The following is a 27,810-nucleotide window of genomic DNA, read 5'->3' as shown; positions in this document are numbered from 1 at the left end:
TTGGAGAACTCAAAGCAATTGGAGACATGGATGTTTTTCCCGTGGTTCGGATAGGTGGTGCTATCCTACATCCACGTTGATGGAGACTTCAACCCACGAAGGGTAACGGTTGCGCGAGTCCATGGAGGGATCCACCCACGAAGGGTAACGGTTGCGCGAGTCCACGGAGGGCTCCACCCACGAGGGTCCACGAAGAAGCAACCACCCACAAAGGGTCCACGAAGTAGCAACCTTGTCTATCCCACCATGGCCATCGCCCACGAAGGACTTGCCTCACTAGCGGTAGATCTTCACGAAGTAGGCGATCTCCTTGCCCTTACAAACTCCTTGGTTCAACTCCACAATCTTGTCGGAGGCTCCCAAGTAACACCTAGCCAATCTAGGAGACACCACTCTCCAAGAAGTAACAAATGGTGTGTAGGTAATGAACTCCTTGCTCTTGTGCTTCAAATGATAGTCTCCCCAACACTCAACTCTCTCTCATAGGATTTGGATTTTGTGGAAAGAAGATTTGAGTGGAAAGCAACTTGGGGAAGGCTAGAGATCAAGATTCATATGGTAGGAATGGAATATCTTGGTCTCAACACATGAGTAGGTGGTTCTCTCTTAGAACATATGAGTTGGAATTGTGTATGTGTTCTGATGGCTCTCTCTATGAATGAAGAGGAGGTGGAGGGGTATATATAGCCTCCACACAAAATCCAACCGTTACACACAGTTTTCCAATCTCGGTGGGACCGAATCAACAAACTCAGTCGGACCGAAAAGGTAAACCTAGTGACCGTTAGAGATTTTCGGTGGGACTGACATGCAACTCGGTAGGACCGATATGGTTAGGGTTTGGGCATAACGTAATCTCGGTGAGACCGGTTACACAAACCCGGGGAGACCGAGTTTGGTAATAAGCTAACCAGAGAGTTGGTCAGGCAAACTCGGTGGGACCGATTTGCTCTTTCGGTGAGACCGAAAAGTTACAAAAGGGAAACAAAGAGTTTACATTGCAATCTTGGTGGGACCGATTCGCTCTTTCGGTGAGACCGAAAAGTTACGAAAGGGAAACAGAGAGTTTGCAATCCCATCTCGGTGAGACCGAGATCCCTATCGGTAGAACCGAATTGCTAGGGTTTGGAAGTGGCTTATGACAAGTGAAACTCGGTGGCGCCGGATAGAAAGAATTGGTATGACCGAGTTTGGCTTAGGGTTTAGGTCATTTGTGGAAGTGGGAAAGTAGTTGAGGGTTTTGGAGCATATCACTAAGCACATGAAGCAAGAGGCTCATTAAGCAACACCTCATCCCTCCTTGATAGTATTGGCTTTTCCTAAAGACTCAATGTGATCTTGGATCACTAAAATATAAAATGAAGAGTCTTGAGCTTTTGAGCTGGAGCCAATCCTTTGTCCTTAGCATTTTGAGGGTTCCACTTTCACATCCATGCCATGCCAATCATTGAGCTTTCCTGAAATAGTCATCTTGGAATAGCATTAGCTCAATGAGCTATATGTTTTTATGAATTACCAAAACCACCTAGGGATAGTTGCACTTTCAGATAGAGCTTGAGAGATGATCCAGTCACAAACGTGTAGATATATTTTGTGCGTGGGAGGAAGCAAGGTCAACCGATCACATATGGTTGCCGTGCGATCGAAAGAGTGAGACGGGTTGGAGAGAGTGACCTAGATAGACGATGTGCGTGAGAGAGTATACAATGTGAATAGGTCGAATTGGGCTCAAACATGGTGATATATCGTTTTTGTCCGAGAAAGAGCGAGGTCAATCGAGACATACAGAGAGAGAGAGAGAGAGATTGAGTGAGCGTGGCCCACCATGAGGTCGAAAGAGTGGTGGCGGCTTGGATGGACTGACCTAGATAGACAATCTGCATGAGAGAGTATAGAGTGTGTCGATCGAGGCCCGAACAGGGAGATATATCATTTGTGTGTGAAATAAAACGAGGTTAAACGAGACTCAGATAAAGAGAGCGAGATTGAGCAAGTGTGGCCGGCCGTGCGGAAGAAAGAGTGAGACAGTCTCGAGGGAGTGACCTAGATATACAATGTGCGTGCATGCGCATGCACGAGAGGTTGGGGGGCTAGATAGGCAATGCATGTATTTAGCGCGAGAGGGTGAGAGGGAGTGGGGGGGAGAGAGAGAGCTCGGCATGGGGTGCAATGGCGGGTGTGTGAGGTAAATACATTTGGTAACAGAGTGGAAAAAGGGGTTGTGTAGTTGAGAGACTTAGATATCGAAACATGGAGAGAAAGAATGAACGTGTGTTGGAAACCGATAGCTTCCTAAGGTGGTTAGGAGAGGAAGATTGACCGATACAGGAAGTATGTAGCGTTTGTGCGGGGGGGGGGGGGGGGGGGGCTAAAAACAACATTTGAATGTACATAGTACGAGACTTAATATCGATGTTTCAATTCGGTGTACATTGTAAGATTTGAACCGAGGACCAGGCATACGGGTAATTATTTTGAATTCATGCCGTACTAAGTTTCAAAAAGTTGACATTGACTCAGTTTGTTGTGCTATTTTGTAGGTCATATGTTTGAATCCATCCAAAAGTTTTCTCACTACCATGGTGTTCATCATATGCATATGAATTTGTATTAAAAAGTAGCATGGATGCAGTGAAATGTGAAATCCACGTTAGAATTGGAGATCGCTACGTGACACACACTCTAATTCAAATAACTAACTACGTGACACACACTCTAATTCAAATAACTAATTATGTGACACACACTCTAATCCACGTTAGCGTGGGTATCGTTTCAATTTTTTTCAAATAACTCCTCATTAATTAATTTATAGTACTCCCTCTGTTCACTTTTATAAGACCTTGAAGACATTTCAAACAATGTGCAAAACAGTTCATTTTAAGTTGTCTGAAACGACTTACAAAAGTGAACGGATGGAGTATCTCGTATCGAATGACTAATTATTACAAGGAAAACACGGGCATGGTAATACATACAGATTTGTTTGCCAATGAAAGAAGATTCATTTGCATTCCCAAATGTAGGTGCACCAGGCAAACCAGGGTCATGTCGGGGTGGACTCTGCTTCAGTGCCTTAAAGGCAACTTCCATTGGGTCACTGACATGTGGGCCAGCCACCTGTTGGGCCAATATGTCATGGACACAAAGGCACCGAAGCGTAGTCCTGTCGGGGTGGTCGCGTGTGTCGGATGGACGCGTAGCACCCAGCCACCCACCCCCTCCCCCCCAAAAAAAGGACGACGACAATATAAGTTCGCGCTTCCACGTTTCGGGTTGAAATATCTGGCGGCCCCAATTCCAGCCCTGCAAAATCTCTCTTCTCCAACATCCCCTTCTGCGCCTAGATTGCTCAAATCCCTAATTCGCCGCCAAACCTCGAATCGCCCCTCATCTCGTCTCTTTACCCACCGTTCCCCACCTCTGTGCCGGACGATGACGACGAAGATGACGGTCGCGTTTCACCACCACACCGGAGCTACCTCATCTACGCCCTCGTCCACCGCACCGGGTGGTCCATCGAAAACGTCGGCCATCGCAACCGACGTGCCTCACAGACACCGAGTTCCACCGCATCAGGTGCGCTTCACCGACGCCGTCTCCTGGCTCACCGGGGCTACTTCACCGAGCACATCGTCGCACCTCCGGCCCCCGAGGCCGTTGGGGCTTCACCAACAGTCTCATCCACCACATCATAGTGCTCCGCTGCCACTCAAGATCTGCATCCGTGCGCGGCCAGCCAACGCCAGCGCATCACCCTCAACGGCTCTGAAGTGACCCGCACTCTAGCTAGGCGAGCATGCCCAAACACCGGCCCGAACTAGGTATCCACACATCACTCCCTTGTGCACTGTTCCGACGATGTTTGGATATCCTTCACTGCTCTCTTAGCTTACACGCCTATGCAACTCTGACCTTAACTCTTATTTCTTCTGGAGATATCATCTGAAACAAGCAAATCCATATTTTAGCGAAGCATGACGACGCTACAGGATCTGGTACACATCCTGCACACCCGTATAACCTTGTAAGTATCTGTCCTCCGATACAACATCAAGGTCGATTCCTCTTATTTGATCAACCATTCGCCGTGTCAAAAATGCAGAGGGGGATGCAAGGAGTACAAGGCCTGCACATCCAAGCAAGTGGTAACATGGACTTGTACATGGAACATCCCAAGCGCAAGCAGAGCTGCAATGAGCCTGTACAACAAGCTAGCGTAAGTCCCTGCATTTCATTTAATTCGTACTGGCATTCGTGTATGATTTGTGTGTAGTGGCTGATCCACGAATTCAAGTTACTAGGGGCGAACATTTAACTTAAAAAATATGAAGGCACTTGCACTCCGGAAATCAACATAACTTGGGAAATGTGAAGCTACATGCACTTTCAAAACCAGCTAATGATCCAAAGTAGTTCAGATTATACACACTAAATGATGCAAGCACCAAAAAATACAAAATGCAACATGGTGCACAAGGACTACAAACATGGTCTGTACCTGCTTGAATTATTTGTTCTCTCGCTGAAAATATCAAAGCTCAATATATCTATCCTGCACAAGTATGTCAATAGTTTCAAACAACATATTAGAAAAGTATTTATGCTATGTTGTCATGATACGGGGACTTTCTGGTAGATGACCTCGACGTTTCCTCAAGCTATGAAAATGCACTATAATTTGCTTGTCATCAATGCCTGCAAATTTCTGTCTCTCTCAACATAGTAGATCATCATTAGACACTAAATCCTTCAATGAGCTTGCAAAATGCTTGCATTAGATCCCTCATTAGACACTATATGTTCATCACCAGGAGCATGTAAAATGTTTACATCAAATCCTTCATTAGCTATATGTTCATTAGACACTTAAGGCTCAAGAACAACATGAGCTTGTATGTTTGCACCGGAAACTTGATTAGATACATGAGATTCAGTCAGTTCAGTATTGACTGGGGGAGTTATAAAATAAGTAGAAATTGGTTTCATTTTCTCATAGATTCCCTACATACAAGCAGTTTTACAACACCGTCAGGTTTAACTATTGGCCAGAAATTGAAGAGTTGAATTAGATATAATCAGGGATGTGATGTACCTGTTCGTTGCGCATGCTACTCTTGCAAGCTACGACTGTCCGTTTGCGCAAGCATGATACCATGCCCATGCTGCCGCCGCTGCCTCCCATGCAGGCTACACCCAGGGTTGGATCTTCATCTTCTTGTCCTTCCGTTCACTTGAAGCCCGGCATCCGCCCTCCAACGAGGGCACGAGGAAGTGCTGTGTCGATCTGTCCAGCAGCGGCTAGGTTAGGAGTGAACCAGACTGGAGGCTGGAGCGAATGAATTGGGATTTTTCCTATTGTCGATCGATATGGGAGGCGCTCATTTGGGCCGCGAGCCTGCTATAGGGCCTGCCTTGCACTTATGTTATTGGCCCATCCAAATTGAAACATTTTTCTTCATTTTTTACATTGCCTGCTCGTGCGTTGGGATGAACAAAACTAGCATGGGCCAACCTGGACAACTCAAACTAGGTGCACACTTTCCAGCCACTTGAGGCGGCCGCCCATACCAGCCCCTATGGTGGCGTCGCCCCTTTTTGCTTGTATGATTAGATAGTGAAAAATATTCCAGTGGCGCTTTTGATTTACCCACATAATGGTTGAATTGCTTGTTTCTATGAACTGAGTTCGCCAATAATGTGAAGGATGCCAGTCTTTTCATCCTATTGTAGAGTGCTTAGATCTCGATATGCCAAAAGTAATCGCATGAAATATACAGTAAAAGCCAGTGTGATGTGTTTGGTAACAACTAGTCTGACTACACGTCCTCATATAACATATCAAGGACGCACCATCTTACTAGATTAACCATTCGACCTACCCATGCAGTGTGTGAACAAAGAAGTATTGGGACTGCGTATCCAAGCAATTGATGCCATGGACTCCTTCGTACAACCTTGTAAGCAAAAAAGGAGTTGCAGTGTGCCTGTACAAAGAACTAGCGTAAGTTCAGTTACACGTTTCTCGGAATTTTAGTTAGCCACTTATTGCAAAATTGTTCAATTACGTTGCTTGGCTTAATTTAGTTTGCTACTGATTACATAATGGCACAGCCTGTTAATCATATTGTAGACTGCGCCTATCTATGTGTTTGATACTTACTGTTAAGAATTACCTGTTTGCCTTAACTTAAATATCTACTTGTTTGTTTAACTGCTTTGCTGCTGCAACAACGGGTTACAATGATGTTAATAACTACTTTTCAGCATCCAATTGAAACTCTTTAATTCCTTGTTTGTTTAACTGGTTTGCTGTTATAACTCCCAGTTGAGATGTTTTGCTAACTTCAACTTTTCTGAATCCAATCAGAACTTTAATGGCAAAACAAGTTAGCCCAAGATCAAAGAGCGAGGTCCCCATGGACGTTGCATCATCCCACAACAGTGGCACCAGCCAAATCATGCATTATGAATTGCCAACTACTGATGCTCTAGAGGCTAAACTAGTGGTAGAAAGAGATTCTGCTTCTGCACTTAGAGATGAAGTTGACATGTTGAGGAAGCAAACAGCACAATCACAAGCAGTACTCAAGACAATCATTAAACATTTGGTGGATTTCAAAACGAAGCAAGCTGAGACTGACCAGATTGTTAAGGTCCTGAAGGAAAAAAGGAAATTAAATTCCTACTTGGTAAATCATAGGTGAAATGTTCTTTCCATAGTTGAATAACCTTTGTGTTGTCTGTTCATGTAATCAATCAAACCATTTGTTTTAGAGATCATGTAATAATTGTTTTTTTTGTTTTTTTTGTTTATAATTTTATTTGAGCACAAGTCTGTATTAATTGATAAGACGCAGAGACATTTCATTTGGATTGCTGTGCCAGACCTACAAATATGCCAATCGGGCTGAATGTGCATTCAGCAATAGTAGTATAGATGGACCATAAGTGGCACGCATCGGAAGGGCCAAGATGCTGGCTAAAAAAGGATGTTGTTGTAGCCAAAAAAAGTACAGCGGCCTGGCTTATGTATGTTAATTGATATTATTGATCCATATACTCTATAAGTGTTTATATGTCTGTTAGTTCCGTACATTCTTGGTTGATTGACTCAGTATTTGAATCTTGATACATCACTTGTGTACATATCTAAATGGGAGTACACATTATGATGCGTGTGACATTTGAGTTGGACATGAAGTGTTCCAAATATTCGAATTCACCTTAAACTGGATTCTAGTTTCTGAATTTGAGTATCGGCATTTGTAAACCATATTCATATATGACAGTGGAATACATCTTTGTCGTCCTTTTGAAGATATATAAAAACACATAGAATGATTTATAAAGATTCATATAGGAATACAAAATGGATTCGAATTTAGTTGCCAGGGTAAACGTGGATGCTTATTGTCCCAAAATTCGAAAGAAACAGCAAAATGTCCACTCCCACATCGGCTGCCCGAAGCCAAGTGTTTGGGAGATGGAAATTACTATCTACCCATTAAACGGACAATCCATCGGCCCGATTTCCACTGCTCTAAATAGGGGTAGGTTAGTAACTTCAATTAGACGTGACACGACCGCCTCTGAGCCCATTCCGACACGGTGGGCGTCAAACATGGGCGGCAAAACTCATTTGATTCAAGCTCGTCCGAAAGACCTCTGTTTCTCCCTCCATTCCCCATTCATACACGATGGGCGGCAAAACACCCTCTCCTCGTCTGAAATAGAAGTAGGCTAATATTTTAAATAGGGGCAGATGTGTAACTTCCATCAGACATGACGCAACCGCCCTACCTGTCAGCCCCGTTCATACACCATGGGCGCTAACCGTGGGTGGCAAAACACCCTCTCCTTGCCCGAAATCGATGTAGGCTAATATTTTAAATAGGGGCAGATGTGTAACTTCCATTAGACGTGACACAACTGCCCTACCTGTCAGCCCCGTTCATACACCGTGGGCAGCAAAACACCCTCTCCTCGCCTGAAATAGTTATCGGCAAATATTTGGGAGATGCAAGATTACCGTCCTATCCCCAACTGATGAGACGTCCAAATTTGAAACGGGGGATAAGTTCGTAACTTTCCCATATTTCAGACAGGCGCGTCCCAAAAACATGGCTCCCCGTACCTCTCCCTCCATTTTCCCATTCATACACCGCCCGCGCTAGAACACCCCATTCCCACACCAGCCTCCGTCCGCCACCCCATCCATCACCGCTGTCCTCCACCACATCCATCGCCATCGTCCTCCACCATGCCGGAGCCCCTACCAAGACTGCACCGTCCACTACTAGAGATGGACGTTTCTCATCCACGGGGACGGACCAATAGCCTTGCATCGTGTCCTCTCGCTTCATCGGCGCCATCGTCCTCTTTGCCGGGGCCGCTCACACGACCTTCTCTTCCACCACAACGGGACTTATCCCCCGATGCACCCGTCTACCGTCGCAGATCTGCTTCAACGCCACCGACAGCCATCGCACCCCTGATGCCTACACGGCACCGCAAGAGAGGTGGTACTTCATATCTCCTCAACCTTTTGATCTCAACTAGAAAATAGATCTTAACTTGGTTACTCTACTTTCTTTTCAGCTCTTAGAATTTAGTTCTTAGTTCGAAGCAAACAATAGATGCTAAATATCATTTCTCCGGTTTGCAGCTTCAAATCTGCCATGGCACAGCCATAATACAGTTTAATTGATCATGCTTAGGGTTTAATTGATCATGTTGGTTCCGTGGTGGTTTCTTTAATAGAAATCAGAGGGGAAACCCTCTTTTGCTAAACAAATATATGCTTAGAGTTTCCCCCTTTTATGATCACTATACGATCAGAATACATGCTTTGTGTCATAATAACACTGCTCCACCCATCAAGCTAAACAAGCTTAGTTGTTCAAATACGAATCTGATATTTTTAAAATAGAGTTGTTTAATTGGTCAGCTAAATGTTCCTAAATTAGTTTAGAAAATGCATGTTCGCCACTAGGGTGTGTATCTCTGTGTGTGGTCTGGTCAGCACGGTTGGGAAGGTGAACTTTGCATATGCAGGGGTTTATAGGGAGACACTCTCCGAGTTGAAACCGCAATGCATTCCATAGATAATCTGACTACTTTTTATGTTTTCATGAATCTCAGATTCTGAACAACATCATAATGATTATGATCTTGCGCGCATGAAAAGAATAAAGCAGAACAATGCCATGGCTGCCAAACTTGGCATTAAGGGACTGAAATCAAGTCTGGATGCAATGCAATGCAAACACTCTCCACCTACAGATTCATGCTCAGAATATGATCCTAACAGTGATTGTAAGCTAGAGGAAGACCTAAGTCAATGTAGCTCCCTAGTGGAGGAGTCAGAGGAAGATGCCCTATCTTATTCACCCATGAAGGTACTTGCTCTAACTTTCCAAGGTTACATTGCTCGCACATATCTTGCAACTGATGCTTTGCATTGCTTCTACTTTGTTGAACTGCCATTAGCTTAGTTTACACACCGTGTATGTGAATACACCCTGCCTATCCATTTTCAGTACATATTCCATCTGTCATCATACCATATTTATCCATTCAAATGCTATTCTTGTGTATCAGACGTTCAAAAGGAAGAGGGTGATTGCTGATCATGGAGGAGCACAAGCAAAGTATTTGGAAAAGGTAGTGGCACCTGATAAATCAAATAGCCCATTAGGTGTAGTTGCAATATCACCTGACCCAGAAAATACCCCAACTCTAGCAGACTCTAGCCCTACTACACTGGTCATTTCTGATGCCCCAACTCAGCAGACCCCAACTGCAGCAAACAGTATGATTATGCCAGTTGACATAGCACCAGCTGTACGATGCAAAACCCCCATTCCAGCAAAGAGTACACCAAATCTAGTTGCCAAATCCCTTTTCGAACCAGAGAGAGCCCCAATTGCAGCAAATAGGACCCCTATTCCATTTCTTCCTAGTTTAGAAGACGAAGTTTATGTTGTTGTCAGGAACTTTGTGCGCATATTTCCTTCATGGAAAGATTATACCGCAGACACAGAACAATTTCCAGTCTTCCTCTGCAACTTATGTGTAAGTAATGTACTAATGTTATTCATGGTCATTACTGCATATGTTTCTGCTGACAGAAGACACACGATTTCATTCTTTTAAATAGGCGAGGCACAAACTGGATTGTGATGACGAGCAAGGGTTGGTTGCGCTTTTCAAGCACTCGTTGATGAAGTATCGTTCCTACCTGAGGCCAGTGCACTTCGATGGCAAGCCTCTGAACGAAATTTCTGTAAAGTCTCCGGTGCTACATTTATCCAACGGTGACTGGAATAATCTTGTTACACATTGGTCTCGGCTGCAGCGTAAGGTACTGTCTATGATATCACATCACAATTTGAACTACATTTCTGCATTTGCCTTAATGTCTCACTTGTACGAAAATTGTTAGCAGAAGAAAATTCGTTCTCAAGGGACCACAGAATCTCGCAACTATGCTGCACACTGCATTGCTCTTATGAGTACCTCTTGCCCTATATGACCATACTTACTTTCAAAGCTGTTTGATTATGTAGCATCACTGCACATGTTAGCCTCGTAATCGTCCATTTGGTGGACATTATAAGATCCGTATGGACTCTTACATAAATTTAGAATCAACCCAATGCTTTTGAAGAGGTTTAGCTCTGCAGTCCTCTTGTAAGGACTGAACGTGGTCTATCACTGTACTTACATTAACAGCTACTCCTCCGTCCCATAATATAAGAATGTTTTGTATAGTACACCAGTGTTCAAAACACTCTTGTATTATGGGAAGATGGATTGGTTCATTTTTAGCATTCTGCATCTTATCTCCCTCGCCCACCATTTACTAAAAAAGATCAGATCTATATTTAATCTTACCAACAAGTAGAATACACAGACAATGCCAGCGTAGAAGTGTAGCCCATTGCTCTTGTCAGTACATTTTATCCTGTAACGCTTGTACTTCCAGGGATTGGTAGTTGATTATGTAGCATCAATCTGCATCTTATCTTCATTATCCTATATCCCTTCCAGTATTATCATATCTATAATTACTCTCTACAAAATGTAGAGTACAGGCAATGCTTATGAAGAAGATTATGTGCTGAAATTCTTGAGTTATCCTTCCCTTGCCATGGAGAAGGGCATTATAAAGCCGGTGTTAATTGTTAATGTAAGTCAGTCCTTCTAAAGCCTTTATCCTCAATTGATGTTTAATTTGCTCATACTCCCTATCGTTTACTGCTGTTTAGTTTGCTGTTTCTACCAAAATGCACGTTCGTAAGAACCGTAAGTTCTAAGTTTTACTTATAAAACCAAATTTCTTATTAATACCATGCACATTACTTAATACTCCCTATATGTATGCTTGTTTTTGTGGATCTATAATCCAGTGTGTGGTGAAGCAGCCCATGTTTGCACCTTGTCATCTCCTGTTTTATCTTACTGATGTGGCTTATGATATGAACAACATGCCATGCACATTATCCAAAATAGATACAATGATTTTCTTTGCCCTTCATCTATGCTTGTTATGTTGACATGGTAATCCAGTAGTGTGGTGAAGCTCCCCGCATTATGAACAATGCCAAATTATGCTATTGATATTTTGAACATACTCTTTATTTTCTAATTTGAAATTGGATAGAATTGACAGAACAGTTATCATCTTTGTTTATACACGTGCAAAACCTGTCATCTCTCTGCTTTGTTTCAGGGTGATATGCCTGATGGCATGCACAAGTCTGCAAGGCTAACCTTTCTTGAACTGTCTTGAAAGTGGTCTCGGTTCAGTATTATTTTGTTACGCTGCAATGGTGCCCAGTTTTTGTAATCTGCTTCTTCGTTGTGCTTTATGATCACTGGTGGCGAACTTTGATGCCCAGTGGATGTAATCTATACCTACTAATAAAGCAAAGTGCGTTTCTCCAATTTTTTCATCCGTTCACCACCTAAATATATCAAAACTTTTGTATTCAAGGTGGTACTAAAATTTTAGGTGTCAGTACGCTAAAAAGGAAAAGAAAACGCTTCGTCTGAAATTTCATTGATGGATCGCAGTGCGTGCGGCCACAAACTTAGCCGAAGGAAAAGACTGGCGCGCACAAGCCCAGAGAAAATAAAAAAGTGCCAACTCCTGGAGTCGAACTCACAACCACAAGCGTGTGGGCAATGGGATCAGGCCAACCGAGCTAGCACAGCTTAATGTTTAAAAGTAGTAATTGGTTGTACTATATATTTCTAATCCATCTAGCCTTTTTTTTGAGGGGGCGTCTAGCCCAGTTGGGCCTCCATATGCCCACCGGCCCCTAATCAAATTATTTTTTCGTTCGTCCATCAATTGATAAAAAATTAATTTGACTTGTTGGGCCTTTTTCAGATTTTTTTTCATCTGTATATAGAGTAATAAAAAATGATTGTTTTTATGGGCATTTTTCCGATAGAAAGGTGTGCATTCATGGGCTACGCGTGGAGTACCAGAAAATAGATGGTTGTGTCGGAATTGAACTCATGAACTCTCTTGTTGTCTTGATAGCTGCAACCAACTGGGCTAACATATAGATATTAATCTGTTCCACCTCGCTGGTTTAGAGTGATTTCTACCAGTTTATATACTTCGTAATTTACATGAAATTTCAGCAAGAAGATAACTGGCGAAACGTAATTGTGGGTTGCCTTCAAGACACTAAAGGAAGGATGCATTTTGATAATTAATAGAATTATGTGGGCTGTGTTGGTGACCGTGTATTAAAGGAAGGGATTTTAAGGACATCTAGATGTATTCACATTTCAAGGATTGGACGTGCATGAATTTCTTAAAAAAACGTACCAAAGGAAATGTGAAAGGAAGGATGGCAATGATGGGAGGTTCGTGTACATATTAAAGGAAGGAAATTGCATTCAAAAGGAATGGAAAACCACGTGTGACAAAATAAGAAGGAAGGAAATGAATCGATCAAAAAAAGAAAGGAAATTAATAACGAAAATAAAATCGATTGCTTCCGGGAAATACCCAAAGTACATTCCGCCAAGTAGGCATGCGATAACAATTAATTTCCTAGACCACAAGGTGTTGATTATTCTTTTTTAGAAAATGGGATAACATCTGCATTGAAAATCTAACATACACGCTAGCCACAATATCAAGGCATTTTTTTTGTAGTCATAAAGATCATGCGAGGTTATTTCATACTATAGTTGAGAATGGATTTATTTGTAGTCAGAAAGATAATGAGGGCTAGCCAATGAGTAATAGGATGAAACAAACTTTTTTTTCCTTCCTCTCCTTTCACTGTTTGGAGGGAGTAGCTCACGGATGACGGCACTCACGTCTATCTCAATGAGATTAATTTTTGAAGTTTTGTTAAACACTTGTTTCACTAGCGCAGAATGGTAGTGAATCATGCGATGGCCGAAATCATCGTCTTAAGATTAACGATATGTTCACGGTGGTCCTATTAGGCGTACACGATGACCACTGTCCGCGGGACGGAAAGGACGATAAGCGATGATATATATGGGACACTATGTTTAAATGCACGGCATGCACCTACTGGGAGGGGTTCTTGAGCTATGCTTTATTGCACTAGGTCTGTATGATATTTTTTTCTCCCGTTGCAACGCACGGGCATATTTGCTAGTATACCCTAAATACTTTATTGTGTAGTGTAGGTTTATTCTTAGTTACTATGCCGTAATTTCTTTATTGTATAGAGTAGGTTTGTTCTTAATTCCTACTAGTTACGCAGCAGCCCGAAATGAACCCCGGCCCATGATTGTGTGAATCAAATCACGGGCTTTTAACAGGCCAAAATTGTTTGGGTCCTTGTTTGGCCCAATCAGATATCGGCTGCGAGCAGGCCGGATGCAAACCGGGCCGTAGTTAGGCCCAACTATATGACGGGCTTTTAATAGGCCGAAATTAATATAGGGCTGAGGTGTCCTGGACTAGGGGGTACTCAACACGTCATCTCCCGATCTGATAGATTGGGCCGAGGACCCCGTGGCCGTATACTCATGGGCCAGTTCGGACAGCTGCCGCATGCAAGGAAGATTCCACAAGACTTGGCGATCAAGACAAGGACTTCTCCCCACCGGCATATTCGGCTAGGACTCTTGTTAACCTAGGCCTCTGGTGCATTATATAAACCAGGGCCAGGCTAGTCGATAGACAATATATACAACAATCATACCATAGGCTAGCTTCTAGGGTTTAGTCTCCTTGATCTCGTGGTAGATCTACTCTTGTACTACCCATATCATCAATATTAATCAAGCAGGACGTAGGGTTTTACCTCCATCAAGAGGGCCCGAACCTGGGTAAAACATCGTGTCCCCTGCCTCCTGTTACCATCCACCTTAGATGCACAGTTCGGGACCCCCTACCCGAGATCTGCCAGTTTTGACGCCGACATTGGTGCTTTCATTGAGGGTTTCGCTATGTGATCGACAAAAGGATCGATGGCTCGCCTGCAGATCAACTGCGACTTCGGCATCTTCGTCACCAGCTCGACTGGTCACCTTGGTTCGACCAAGAATTGCGCCCCATGTTCGGATCACCATGTCCGGACGAGGGCCTTCATCAAACATCAACTCCGATCTCTATCAAGATCACGGAGGAATCATCTATGGAGCTCGGGGGCTCAATGTCAACATTGCCCTCAAGCGACTGTGCTATTTTTCTGGACAGCGAACTCATATCTGCCACCAGCACCTCCTCGAGTATCTCTTTGACAATCGCTTTGGTGGAATTGTGCGGAATTGAGTCTACAACAACCCTGGAAAATTTCGTCGAGTTCCGATGGAGGAATCTCTGGCAATCCACGATATACCGGAGCCCTGTCAAATCTGGACGGGAATTTGGATGAGTTTAGGGCATGGTGTCCAGCTTCTAGCTCGGACGTCCTTTGGAAGATCCAACCGTTGATCGGATGCAGAATTCCTATATCTACCACCTCTCAAAATTTCGGCTCGATCCGACCGTCCAAACTCCAGGAACCTTCCGATTAGTGCATCACTTTTTGGATCTGTTTTCTGCCGAAAACGAATCCGACCCGAGTTCATCTTTTTTATGAATAGGGTTTCGGACATCCCTTTTGAAGGAAGTTTTGTATGGGTATTGTGTTTTGTTCCCGAATACATCCCACTAACTATAAGATCTTTTGAACATGATCTTCAACATCATGCTGGTGTCAAACCAGTCCGGTAATATTACTCCACGGCTGCCGACCTGCGCTAGACACGGCGTCACTTTGTTGAGCCGAGCTTAACTTCTTCAGATTATCATCTCGGCAAGCCGAACAAGAGCCCAGCATCGCGAAGGATAAATCATCACCAACATCGCCACCCCACGGATTACACGGAGCGAGCATACAGGCATCACCGCACTGTCGCTTCATCAAGCTGGCGTCGACCACGTCACAACCTGCATCGACAGGGCCGCACTATTGCTTCTTCAAGCTGGTGTCCATCACGCCGACCTACTTCGACTCATCGTCTGACATCGAGGCTTCGACATCTCGGTTGGACCGGGGGCTTCGCCATCTCTTCATCAACCTACTCCGGACACTTCGGCGTCACTAGCCGACCAGCTCCGTCACGTTAGCTGGGCCGAGGGCTTTGCCTCGGCGAGTCAACCTTTACCAGCATTGCCATGCCGTCGTTTTATCGCCCATCAGGCAATGGGTGTGCGGAGCGGGTCCCAATTTTAGGAATCACCTTCCTTGGGATTGCTACAACAAATAAACCAGGTGCTATTAATCCCATTATTTTTTTCTTGTTTGGGTTCATTTTTCCCAAGGAATTATTACTCTGGTTTGTCTGTCATATGTACACAGGTCTATCAAATGGTGTCTGCATTAACGATAGTCGCATGGTGGTTCGGTCAGTTTTCGTACATAGTCCGGCGAACGCCGCACTCGGAGCTCAGACCGACCTGCGAATTCAGGCTTTGCCATGCCTTTACCGCATCACGCCGACGCCCTGCATCGACTTGACTTCGGCGCCAGGCCATATTTCTTTTATTACTCACTTTGCATAAATTATTTATTATGCAACGATTTTTTTTATTATCATTATTACTATTATCTCCAGTTTGCACTATTTTTTGTGCACAGGAAAATGATCCGGGGACTTCGGCATCACTCTGCCGGTCTGCATTGACCGTGCTATGTCACCACTTCGGTGTGTCGAGCTCTCCGCTCCGCCACCTCAGGACTAGCTTGGGGGATGGAACCTTGCCCCGCATCAAGCTCGGATCGCGTCATCAATACCGAACACATTAACCAGCTAAGTCGCTTTCATGCTCAAAGCTTTAATTTCTAACTTGTGTTCGGTTCGACCAAGCATTATACCTTTTTGGAAAAAAATTGCTTGTAAAAAATTTCCTTGTCCAAACTTTGTTTGTGACACACAAATTCAAGGACCCAATTCACTTGGGGGCTTCATTTATGAAGCTTTTCCTTTTGCATATGATTATACTTGTACGGCTTCGTTCCTTGTTCGTGTATTATGCCACAATATGCACCATATTGACTTAAGCGATTTGCAAGCTGGGTCGCCTCGCTCCTGTGTTTACCCCTATGTTCCCGATTGTTCGGCTAGGGAGTAAAGGGAGCACCTCTGCGATTGTCACGATCGGGTCAACCGAGCCAGACCTCAGACTGAGTGAAGCGGAAAGCTAGCGCTCTTATAGTTTTCAATGATGGTCGGCACACAACGGAACTCATGAGTACAAAAAATCTATTGCACAAGTCTCATAATAACAATGAGCACCGAAGAAAGGTATCAGTGGGGGTACTATTTTCTTCGAAGATGCTTCTTACACTTCACGGTAATATAGCATAAGTTCCCTGAGCGCGCTTTGTCTGTTACAACCTTATGGCCTGATTGCCTGGTTATTGGAAACACCGTTGATATTCTCGACCGATGGAGTACATAACACTTTTCGGTCCTTGACCGAAGAGGGAGAAGCTGACGGTCAGTTAAGACGCGTTTAAAGTTCAGTTGAACATATATATGATATAAGTACTTCGGTACATGCAATCATTCTTCTACCCAAGTCACTTGGGGGATCTTAAGTTTATTTGAGCCGTTTTATAATAAGTGTTCTTCTTCTTAGTCATTGCAAAGTTTTATTATTATTTATCACTCCTTTTTCGACATGAGTGTGCGGTCACTAGCCGGGGAGCCTAATTTCTCTCTCAAAGCCGCTAGAGTTTAGTTTGCTAAACTGGCCTGATGAGAAGTTCTCCGCCCTCGAGGTAGGAGGTTGAAGCCGTAGGCTGACCCGCTCGAAGTCTTGAGATAGGATGTATCATGTTAAAGCACGACAGAAGCACTTCTTTTTTCTCAGACCAACTTTCGGATTGGCACCGAACACTTGATATTGTTCAGACGTCATGTTTTTACTGACATATCTTGGTTTTCCAAGCTTTTTGGCACTTTTAAAACTATTTGTGCTTCTCTACCATTAGTCTCACAGTGCAACGCCGGACACCTTTAGGGATTCGGCAAAAACATTCTCAGATATTGCTATATATGCATCGGTTTCAAATTGTGTCTTCGGTCAATAGTTGGGTTGCCCGGCTCCTACACTTGCTTCCTATGTTTCGTTTTGTTCGGCTAGGCGTGCAAAGGGAGAACCACTGCGATTGTGCTTCCAGCTCACATAGTTAAGCACCTCAGTGGAGAAAGCTGAAAACTGACTTTCACAATAAGCGTAAACTGGTCAGCGATCCGATGACTATGTTAAATGATGGGCCGTTCATAACATTGGCCGAAGTGTTTACGGCTTGACCCCGACTGTCGCCGAACACTACCGGGGGATATTAACTGGCCTCCCAAACTAAATCCTCAATATTTTCCTCTTACATTAGAGCTGAGGTTTAATGATCATGCTTAGCATGACAACCCAAAGAAAGGAACCGATAGCGGGACTATTTTCTTTGGAAGACATTTCTTCTGTTAAACAGTGATATAACTCTCTGCGTACCTTTGTTTATAAAACCGTATGGCCAGATTGCCTTGTTTGTTGTAAATCTTTGCCCTCATAAAGGCTTTATAAAGTAGGACAAACACTCCTCGGCTACTGGCCGAGGAGGTGGAAGCCGATGGTCGGTCAAACAAAGTTTTGTACAATGCGGATCCGAGCATTAATGACGTAAAGTACTTGGATACATAGAGTCATTACACATAATTTGTGATTTTACTATGGATATTGATCCTTAATTCGGCCACCCATGCCCCCATTAAGGCTCGGGGGCTACTGGGCTTCGGGCTAATTATTTACAAATATTAAAGGGGCACATCGATCCCCTGATCTGGTGTTGCCACCCGACCAGTGTGTCGGGGGCTACTGCATTGCTTGTCCAATGCAGAAAATTTTATGTGCAATATAGTTTCCGAGGAGATTTTGATCCTCAGGTTGGTCGGCCGCACCCAACCTGAGTCTTGAGGACTGAGCACGCCGCTTTTGTGTCCCGAAGTATTCTGCCGAGCTAGGACTTGATCCTCAGGCCGATTTTGCAAATCAACCTGAGTCTCAGTGGCTACTGGGATCAGCAGTCTTATGTCATCCTTCATGTGCATCTCGGGTTTTAGACCGATACACACCTTGAGGGCTACTAGCTATATATGTCAGCAGAGAATAAATTGCACCAAAAAAATATTGACAAAAAATCGGCCCATATTCGGGGTGGTGCACCACCTCGGAAGCAGTCCGGCATAAAGCTCGGGTGCTAGTGGCTGGCTCCATAGAGGGCATTTCCGGCATTAAGCTCGGCTAAACTACTTCAACTTTTTTGAACCAAGGTGATATGACACCTCGGATATAGTCCGGCGTTGGTGCTGGGACACTGTCCGACATTGAAGCTTGGACATAGTCCGGCGTTGGAGCTCGAATACATTCCAGCGTTGGATCTCGGAAGCGGTCCGGCATTGGTGCTCGGCCGCAAAAGATACCTCGAATGCAGTCCGACGTTAGAGCTCGGACGCAAGAGGACACTGCCTCCTGGGAACAACTTCAAACCCGAGGTGTGGCATAAAAATAATAAGGCATTGGTAAAGGACGGAAACTTAAAGGGGCTCCTCGGATACCCGATGTATAAACTTGTCGAATTCATTTCGGCGATCCTCAAGATCGAAGATGAGAAGATTTGTTGAACCAGTTTTCAAGACCGACGACCGAAGATGAAGAACAGTTCAGAAGAATCGAGGAGCGTCCCTAACTTGAAGACCGGTTCAGGGGGCTACTGACGGTGTCCTGGACTAGGGGTACTCAACACGTCATCTCCCGATCTGATAGATTGGGCCGAGGACCCCCGTGGCCGTATACTCATGGGCCAGTTCGGACAGCTGCCGCATACAAGGAAGATTCCACAAGACTTGGCAATCAAGACAAGGACTTCTCCCCACCGGCATATTCGGCTAGGACTCTTGTTAACCTAGGCCTCTGGTGCATTATATAAACCAGGGCCAGGCTAGTCGATAGACAATATATACAACAATCATACCATAGGCTAGCTTCTAGGGTTTAGCCTCCTTGATCTCATGGTAGATCTACTCTTGTACTACCCATATCATCAATATTAATCAAGCAGGACGTAGGGTTTTACCTCCATCAAGAGGGCCCGAACCTGGGTAAAACATCGTGTCCCCTGCCTCCTGTTACCATCCACCTTAGACGCACAGTTCGGGACCCCCTACCCGAGATGCGCTGGTTTTGACACCGACAAGGGCCGAAATGTTAAATGGGCCCTTAACAGGCCAAAACTAATATCAGGCCGAATTATTAAGTGGGCCGTTAGCAAGTGGGCCCAAAAGCATAGTGTCTAGTTGACGAGCCGAATATGATATGGGCCATAATTGAGCCCAAAGCCTCTTAAAGGGCCGGACCTGATCTGGGCCGTAATTTGGCCCAGAACGTGGTAGGCTTTTAACGGGACGGATCTCATATGGGACACTATTAGGACCGGAGCGTGGCAGGCCATTAATGGACCGGATCAAATATGGACCGACATTTGGCCCAAAACATGGCAGCCAGTTAATGGGCCGGCCTACTAGGGTCCTCAAAATCTTGTGGGCCTACATCTGGGCTGGCCCATTAATGTCGGCGAAATCTCGTGGGCCTTTAGCTGGGCTGGCCCATTATGACCCGCAAGAATCTTGTGGGGCTTTACCTGGGTCGGCCCATTATGGCACATAAAAATCTTGTGGGCCTTTACCTGGGCCGGCCCATTATGGCCCGCAAAATCTTGTGGGTCTTTAGCTGGGCGAACCCATTATGGTCCGCAAAATCTCGTGGGCCTTTAGCTGGGCCGGCCCATTATGGTCCGCAAAATCTTGTGGGCCTTTAGTTGGGCCAACCCATTTAAACTTGTTGGGCCGTGCCATGTGTCGATGTATCATAGGCGCCTTCTGTCCAGTGAGTGGATGACATCTGTCCCGATGATGAGCCGACACGTGTTTCCTCTAGCCAATGATGATTTTACACGTGGAAAATCCCCATTGGTCGGGGCTGTTAACGGGTTATCGGATCCAAAACCCGACCCGATAGCTTAACGGTGTTCCGTTATGGTGGATGCCACATGTCGGTCACTGAGGGAGTCCTGGATTAGGGGGTGTCCGGATAACCGGACTATACCTTCGGCCGAACTCCTGGACTATGAAGATACAAGATTGAATACTTCGTCCCGTGTCCGGAAGGGACATTCCTTGGCGTGGAAGGCAAGCTTGGCGATACGGATATGTAGATCTCCTACCATTGTAACCGACTCTATGTAACCCTCGCCCTCTCCGGTGTCTATATAAACCGGAGGGTTTTAGTCCGTAGGACGAAGGACAATCATACCATAGGCTAGCTTCTAGGGTTTAGCCTCCTTGATCTCGTGGTAGATCTACTCTTGTACTACCCATATCATCAATATTAATCAAGCAGGATGTAGGGTTTTACCTTCATCAAGACGGCCCGAACCTGGGTAAAACATCGTGTCCCCTGCCTCCTGTTACCATCCGCCTTGATGCACAGTTCGGGACCCCCTACCCGAGATACGCCGGTTTTGACACTGACATTGGTGCTTTCATTGAGAGTTCCTTTGTGTCGTCACTTTTAGGCCCGATGGCTTCTCCGATCATCAACAGCGATGCGATCCAGGGTGAGACCTTTCTGCCCGGACAGATCTTCGTATTCGGCGGCTTTGCACTATGGGCCAATTCGCTTGGCCATCTGGAGCAGATCGAAAGCTACGCCCCTGGCCATCAGGTCAGATTTGGAAGTTTGAGCTACACGGCCGACCTCCGCGGAGACTTGATCTTCGACGGATTCGAGCCGCAGCCGAGCGTGTCGCACTGTCACGATGGGCATGATCTAGCTCTACCGCCGAACAGTGCCCTGGAGGCCGCACCCGCATCAGCTCCGACAATTAATTTGGAGCCAACTGCGCCAATCGAGGATGGGTGGTTGGACACCGCCTTGGGGGATGCAATCTCTATGGCGATCGAGCTGAACACCAGCCCTATTCTCTACGAAGCCCGTGACTCCAAGGAGCCGGAGTCCTCTCTAGACTGCGAGCCCTCCGCGCCCCTACCGATCGAATCCGATTGGGCGCCGATCATGGAGTTCACTGCCGCGGACATCTTTCAGCACTCGCCCTTCGGTGATATTCTGAATTCACTAAAGTCTCTCCGAGGGAGTCCTGGATTAGGGGGTGTCCGGATAGCCGGAATATACCTTCGGACGGACTCCTAGGCTATGAAGATACAAGATTGAAGACTTCGTCCCGTGTCCGGAAGGGACTTTGCTTTGCGTGGAAGGCAAGCTTGGCGATACAGATATGTAGATCTCCTACAATTGTAACCGACTCTGTGTAACCCTAGCCCTCTCCGGTGTCTATATAAACCGAAGAGTTTTAGTCCGTAGGACGAATGACAATCATACCATAGGTTAGCTTTTAGGGCTTAGCCTCTCTGATCTCGTGGTAGATCTACTCTTGTACTACCCATATCATCAATATTAATCAAGTGGGACGTAGGGTTTTACTTCCATCAAGAGGGCCCGAACCTGGGTAAAACATCATGTCCCCTGCCTCCTGTTACCATCCGACCTAGACGCACAGTTCGGGACCCCCTACCCGAGATCCGCCGGCTTTGACACCGACATTGGTGCTTTCATTGAGAGTTCCTCTCTGTCGTCGCTTTTAGGCCCGATGGCTTCTCCGATCATCAACAGCAATGCGATCCAGGGTGAGACTTTTCTCCCCGGACAGATCTTCGTATTCGGCGGCTTTGCACAGCGGGCCAATTCGCTTGGTCATCTGGAGCAGATCGAAAGCTACGCCCCTGGCCATCAGGTTAGATTTGGAAGTTTGAACTACACGGCCGACATCCGCGGAGACTTGATCTTCGACGGATTCGAGCCACAGCCGAGCGTGTGGCACTATCATGATGGGCATGATTTAGCTCTGCCGCCGAACAGTGCCCTGGAGGCCGCACCTGTGTCCGCTCCGACCCCTAGCTCGGAGCCGATCACACCAACCGAGGATGGGTGGTTAGACACTGCCTCGGGGGCTGCAATCTCTACGGCGATCGAGCCGAACACCAGCCCTATTCTCTGCAAAGCCCGTGACTCCAAGGAGCCGGACTCCTCTCCAGACTCCGAGCCCTCCGCGTCCCGACCGATCAAACCCGATTGGGCACCGATCATGGAGTTCACCACCGCGGACATCTTTCAGCACTCGCCCTTCGGCGATATTCTGAATTCACTAAAGTCTCTCTCTTTGTCAGGAGAGCCCTGGCCGGACTATGGTCGGCAAGGTTGGGGTGCAGATGATGAAGAAATTCAAAGCCCACCCTCCACCCACTTCTTAGCCACTGTCGATGATTTAACCGACATGCTCGACTTCGACTCCGAAGACATCGACGGTATGGACACCGATGTAGGAGACAATCAAGAACCAGCGCCTACAGGGCACTGGAAAGCCACCTCGTCGTATGATATATACATGGTGGACACCCCAAAAGAAGGCAATGGCAATGGAACAGCGGAGGATGACCCCTCCAAGAAGCAGCCTAAGCGCCGGCATCAGCGGCGCCGCTCTAAATCCCACTAAAATAAAAACGGTGATTCTGGCACGGGGGATAGTAACACCCCGGACAGTGCCGAAGACAACCACCTCCAGCAAGATTCAACACAGGAGGATTCGAACAAGAGCGTTTCAAATGCAGGCTTATGGCAACGGCGAGCAGCCTCAAGAAAAAACAGCAACAACTTAGAGCAAATCAAGATTTGCTAGCCAACAGATTGGCTGAAGTCCTTGCGGCCGAAGAGTATGAACTCGAACGCCCCTCCAAGATCTACCCAAAGTGCAGGTTGCTACCCCAATTAGAGGAGGAAGCACCTAAATCACCAGCGCATGATGCGGCCAACCGGCCACCCCGTGGCCGCGACAGAGAGGCCTCTCGGCCCTCCACTCAAGCTGCACCCCGGTGCCGCTCAAAAAATACCAAGGCATGGGAAAATGCGCCAGACCTGCGAGACATATTGGAGAACAAGGCAAGGCAAACAAGATTGATCTACGGATCATGTGGGCGCCCCACAGCACGAGACGGTACTCGTCACGCCGGATATAGTAAATCCGGCCGGGCCGAACACAATAGACAAAGCTCGTTTGAGCTGCGTCGTGATATAGCCCAGTACAGAGGCGCCGCACACCCACTATGCTTCACAGATGAAGTAATGGATCATCAAATCCCCGAGGGTTTCAAACCCGTGAACATCGAATCATATGATGGCACAACAGATCCCGCGGTATGGATCGAGGACTATCTCCTTCATATCCACATGGCCCGCGGTGATGACTTACACGCCTTCAAATACCTCCCACTCAAGCTTAAAGGACCACCTTGGCATTGGCTTAACAGCTTGCCAGCAGAATCAATTGGTTGTTGGGAGGACCTGGAAGCCGCATTCCTCGACAATTTCCAGGGCACTTATGTGCGACCACCAGACACCGATGACCTAAGCCACATAATTCAGCAGCCAGAGGAATCGGCTAGACAATTCTGGACATGGTTCCTAACCAAGAAAAATCAAATCGTCAATTGTCCGGACGCAGAGGCCCTAGAAGCCTTCAAGCATAACAAACGCGATGAGTGGCTTGCACGGCACCTAGGACAGGAAAAGCCGAAATCTATGGCAGCCCTCACGACACTTATGAAACGCTTTTGCGCGGGAGAAGACAGCTGGCTAGCTCGCAGCAATAACATGACCAAGAGCCCAGGTAATTCGGATACCAAGGACATCAGTGGCAGGTCGCGTCGCAACAAGCAAAAGCGCCGCATTAACGGCGACAACGCTGAGGATACGGCAGTTAATGCCGGATTCAGAGGCTCTAAACCAGGTCAGTGGAAAAAGCCATTCAAAAGAAATACTCCGGGCCCGTCCAGTTTGGACCGAATACTCGACCGCTCATGCCAGATACATGGCACCCCCGAAAAACCAGCCAATCACACCAACAGGGATTGTTGGGTGTTCAAGCAGGCAGGCAAGTTAAATTCCGAAAGCAGAGACAAGGGGCTACATAGCGATGACGAGGAGGAGCCCCGGCCGCCGAACAACAGTGGACAGAAAGGTTTTCCCCCACAAGTGGGGACGGTGAACATGATATACGCAACCCACGTCCCCAAGAGGGAGCGGAAGCGTGTGCTAAGGGACGTATACGGGATGGAGCCAGTCGCCCCAAAATTCAACCCATGGTCTTCCTGCCCGATCACTTTTGATCGAAGGGACCACCCCACTAGCATCCGTCATGGCGGATTCGCCGCATTAGTTCTAGACCCAATTATTGATGGATTTCACCTCACTAGAGTCCTTATGGACTGCGGCAGTAGCCTGAACCTGCTTTATCAAGATACAGTGCGAAAAATGGGCATCAATCCCTCGAGGATTAAACCCACCAGAACGACCTTTAAAGGCGTCATACCATGTGTAGAAGCCAACTGTACAGGCTCAGTTACACTTGAAGTGGTCTTCGGATCTCTAGATAATTTTCGAAGCGAGGAGTTAATATTCGACATAGTCCTGTTCCGCAGTGGCTATCACGCACTGCTCGGGCGAACCGCATTTGCCAAGTTCAATGCGGTGCCGCAATACGCATACCTCAAGCTCAAGATGCCAGGCCCTCGAGGCGTCATCACGGTCAATGGAAACACCGAACGCTCTCTCCGAACGGAGGAGCATACGGCGGCTATCGCAGCGGAAGTACAAAGCAGCCTCTCAAGGCAATTCTCCAGTCCGACCATTAAACGTCCAGACACCGTCAAGCGCGCCCGGAGTAACCTACAACAAGACCGCCTGGCACCTTCCGAGCAAGCGTAGCAATGCGGCCCCAACCCCAGCCCTTGTGAACTTGCGAAACCAGTGCCACGCGTACATAATTACGCTCTGGAAATACCATGGACACAGGGGGAGGGGCACCATCGCGGCACGCCCGAAACGCGGCCTAAACCGCACTAGGGGCTGCCGATTTCTTAAATTTTCTCTTATTTTCAGGACTCCATTCTTTGGAAGGCTTGTCCGGCAGTAAAATTGCCACACAAATGATACAACCAGGGAAGCAGGAAGCTACGCCGCACTACGGAACTCTAAGGTGGTCTCTATAACAAGCAGTATACCTGTTTCGCATAACATTCTGCAGCTCGGCCCTGGAAAGGACATATTTGATAGTCCCATCTTTTGCTTATCGCACTACATGTATCGTTCTTCTTTGATCACAACTTTTTTAAATAAACAATGCATAGCTTCCGTCTATTATCGCATTACCTCTTTTTTACAAATATATGTTCATTAATGACATGTTGCACCCGTACACTTTGGTACGGCCAATACGCCAGGGGCTCAAGTACCCCACAATACGGCATGAGAAGTCCGAACACTTTCACAAGTGTGGCACCCCGAACTTATAGCATTATATGCATCGGCTCCAAATCATGTCTTCGGTCAATAGTTGGGTTTGCCCGGCTCCTATGTTTTGGTACCTTACATTCCGTCATATCGGCTAAGGTAGCACTAGGAGAACTACTGCGATTGTGCCCCAGTTGAGCTGGGCTAAGCACCTCAGTAGAGAAAGCTAAAACTGACCGTCATGATGAGGCGAGAGCTAGTCGCTGTTCAAGAGGTTTTCGAGTCCCTAAAGACTTATGCCGCTTAGAGCGAGGAGTCGGCTCTTTCCGGCCTAGGCGTGGATAGCGCCCCGAAGTCGGTCTTCCGAACACTAGGGGCTTCGCCGAAATTTAAAATTATAGAATTCTATGGCTAAGTGAGAGTGTTCAAGCATTATAGTCTGATTTCCTTGTTCATTGTGTTGAGCGCCTCCCTCGAAGGACCCAAGAATGGGAAAAAGAGCGCTCATGTTTATCCCGAACACCCCAGCACTCGTGCCATGGGGGCAGAAGCCGACGACTCTCCATCTCTCAAATTTGATAAACGGCCGCACAGAAGATAATATTTTAAATTCAAAAAGCATTGCTTAGCGCACATGAACAAGTTTTCAGCACACAGGACAAAACAAGCGAGTTCACTGAAAAATTACATGCATGGAACATTCATCCGCCACAAGGCGGGCACCCTTCAGAACGCCCTCATAATACATCTCGGGCTTGCGATGCTCCTTGCCCGGTGGTGGCCCGTCCTTCACAAGCTTCTCAGCATCCAGCTTGCCCCAGTGCACCTTCGCACGGGCAAGCGCCCTACAGGCACCCTCGATGCATACAGAGCGCTTGATGACTTCGAGCCTTGGACAGGCCTCCACCAGCCACCTAACTAGCCCAAAGTAGCTCCCAGGCATGGCCTCTACAGGCCACAGCCGGACTATGAGGCCCTTCATGGCCTGTTCGGCCACCTTATGGAGCTCGACCAGCTGTTTCAGCTGGTCGCTTAAGGGCACCAGGTGTTCGGCCTCAGCATACTGAGACCAGAACACCTTCTCCGTCAAGCTTCCCTCCTTGGCTCGGTAGAAGGCGGCGGCATCCGACACGCTTCGGGGCAAGTCTGCGAATGCTCCTGGAGAGCTTCGAATTCGGGTAAGTGACAAGTAATTCACCTTTACGTGCTTGCTTTGCATAAAGAATGCCTTACCCGCCGCTATCTTTTTTATTGCCTCAACCTCCTGGAGGGCTTCTGGGCTTCGGCCTTGGCAGACTTGGCATCTTCAATGGCCGCCGTGAGCTCAGACTCTCGCGTCTTCGAGTCAAGCTCCAAACTCTCATGTTTTTTCATGAGAGCCCGGAGCTCTTGCCACACCTCGCCAACCTACATCTCATGCTTCTCCCGCTCGGTGCGCTCCGTGGCCGCCCTCTTTTCGGCCTTGGACAATGCTTGCTTAAGGGTTGCCACCTCGGTCGTGGCCCCTATAATAGCACGTTGATCCTGTCATATTTTGCAACCACATATTCTCTATATAATTTCGCATGGCCGAGCTCGTTCTCGGACCGCGTGAGGTTTTGCTTCAGCGTATCCACCTCCGCAGTCAGTGCGGCGGAGGCCAGCAGTGAAGCCTGGATACGCATATTGACTTGATTATGTTAGACTCCTGCGAATGTTATTAGATCCTCTATTCGGCTTTTCTTTCCAAACGCCGAACAGAGCATCAGGGGCTACTGTCTATGCGGTAATATTTTTACATATTCTTTACCTACCTCAAAGCCTGTTAGAAGGCTGGCATAGGCTTCAGTCAGTCCGCTCTTGGCGGACTGAACCTTCTGGATCACCGCACTCATAATAGTGTGGTGCTCCTC

The sequence above is a fragment of the Triticum aestivum genome, chromosome 2A (assembly GCF_018294505.1).
Source record: "Triticum aestivum cultivar Chinese Spring chromosome 2A, IWGSC CS RefSeq v2.1, whole genome shotgun sequence".
NCBI classification, from domain to species: Eukaryota; Viridiplantae; Streptophyta; class Magnoliopsida; order Poales; family Poaceae; genus Triticum; species Triticum aestivum.
Note: the sequence above shows the minus strand (reverse complement) of the source record.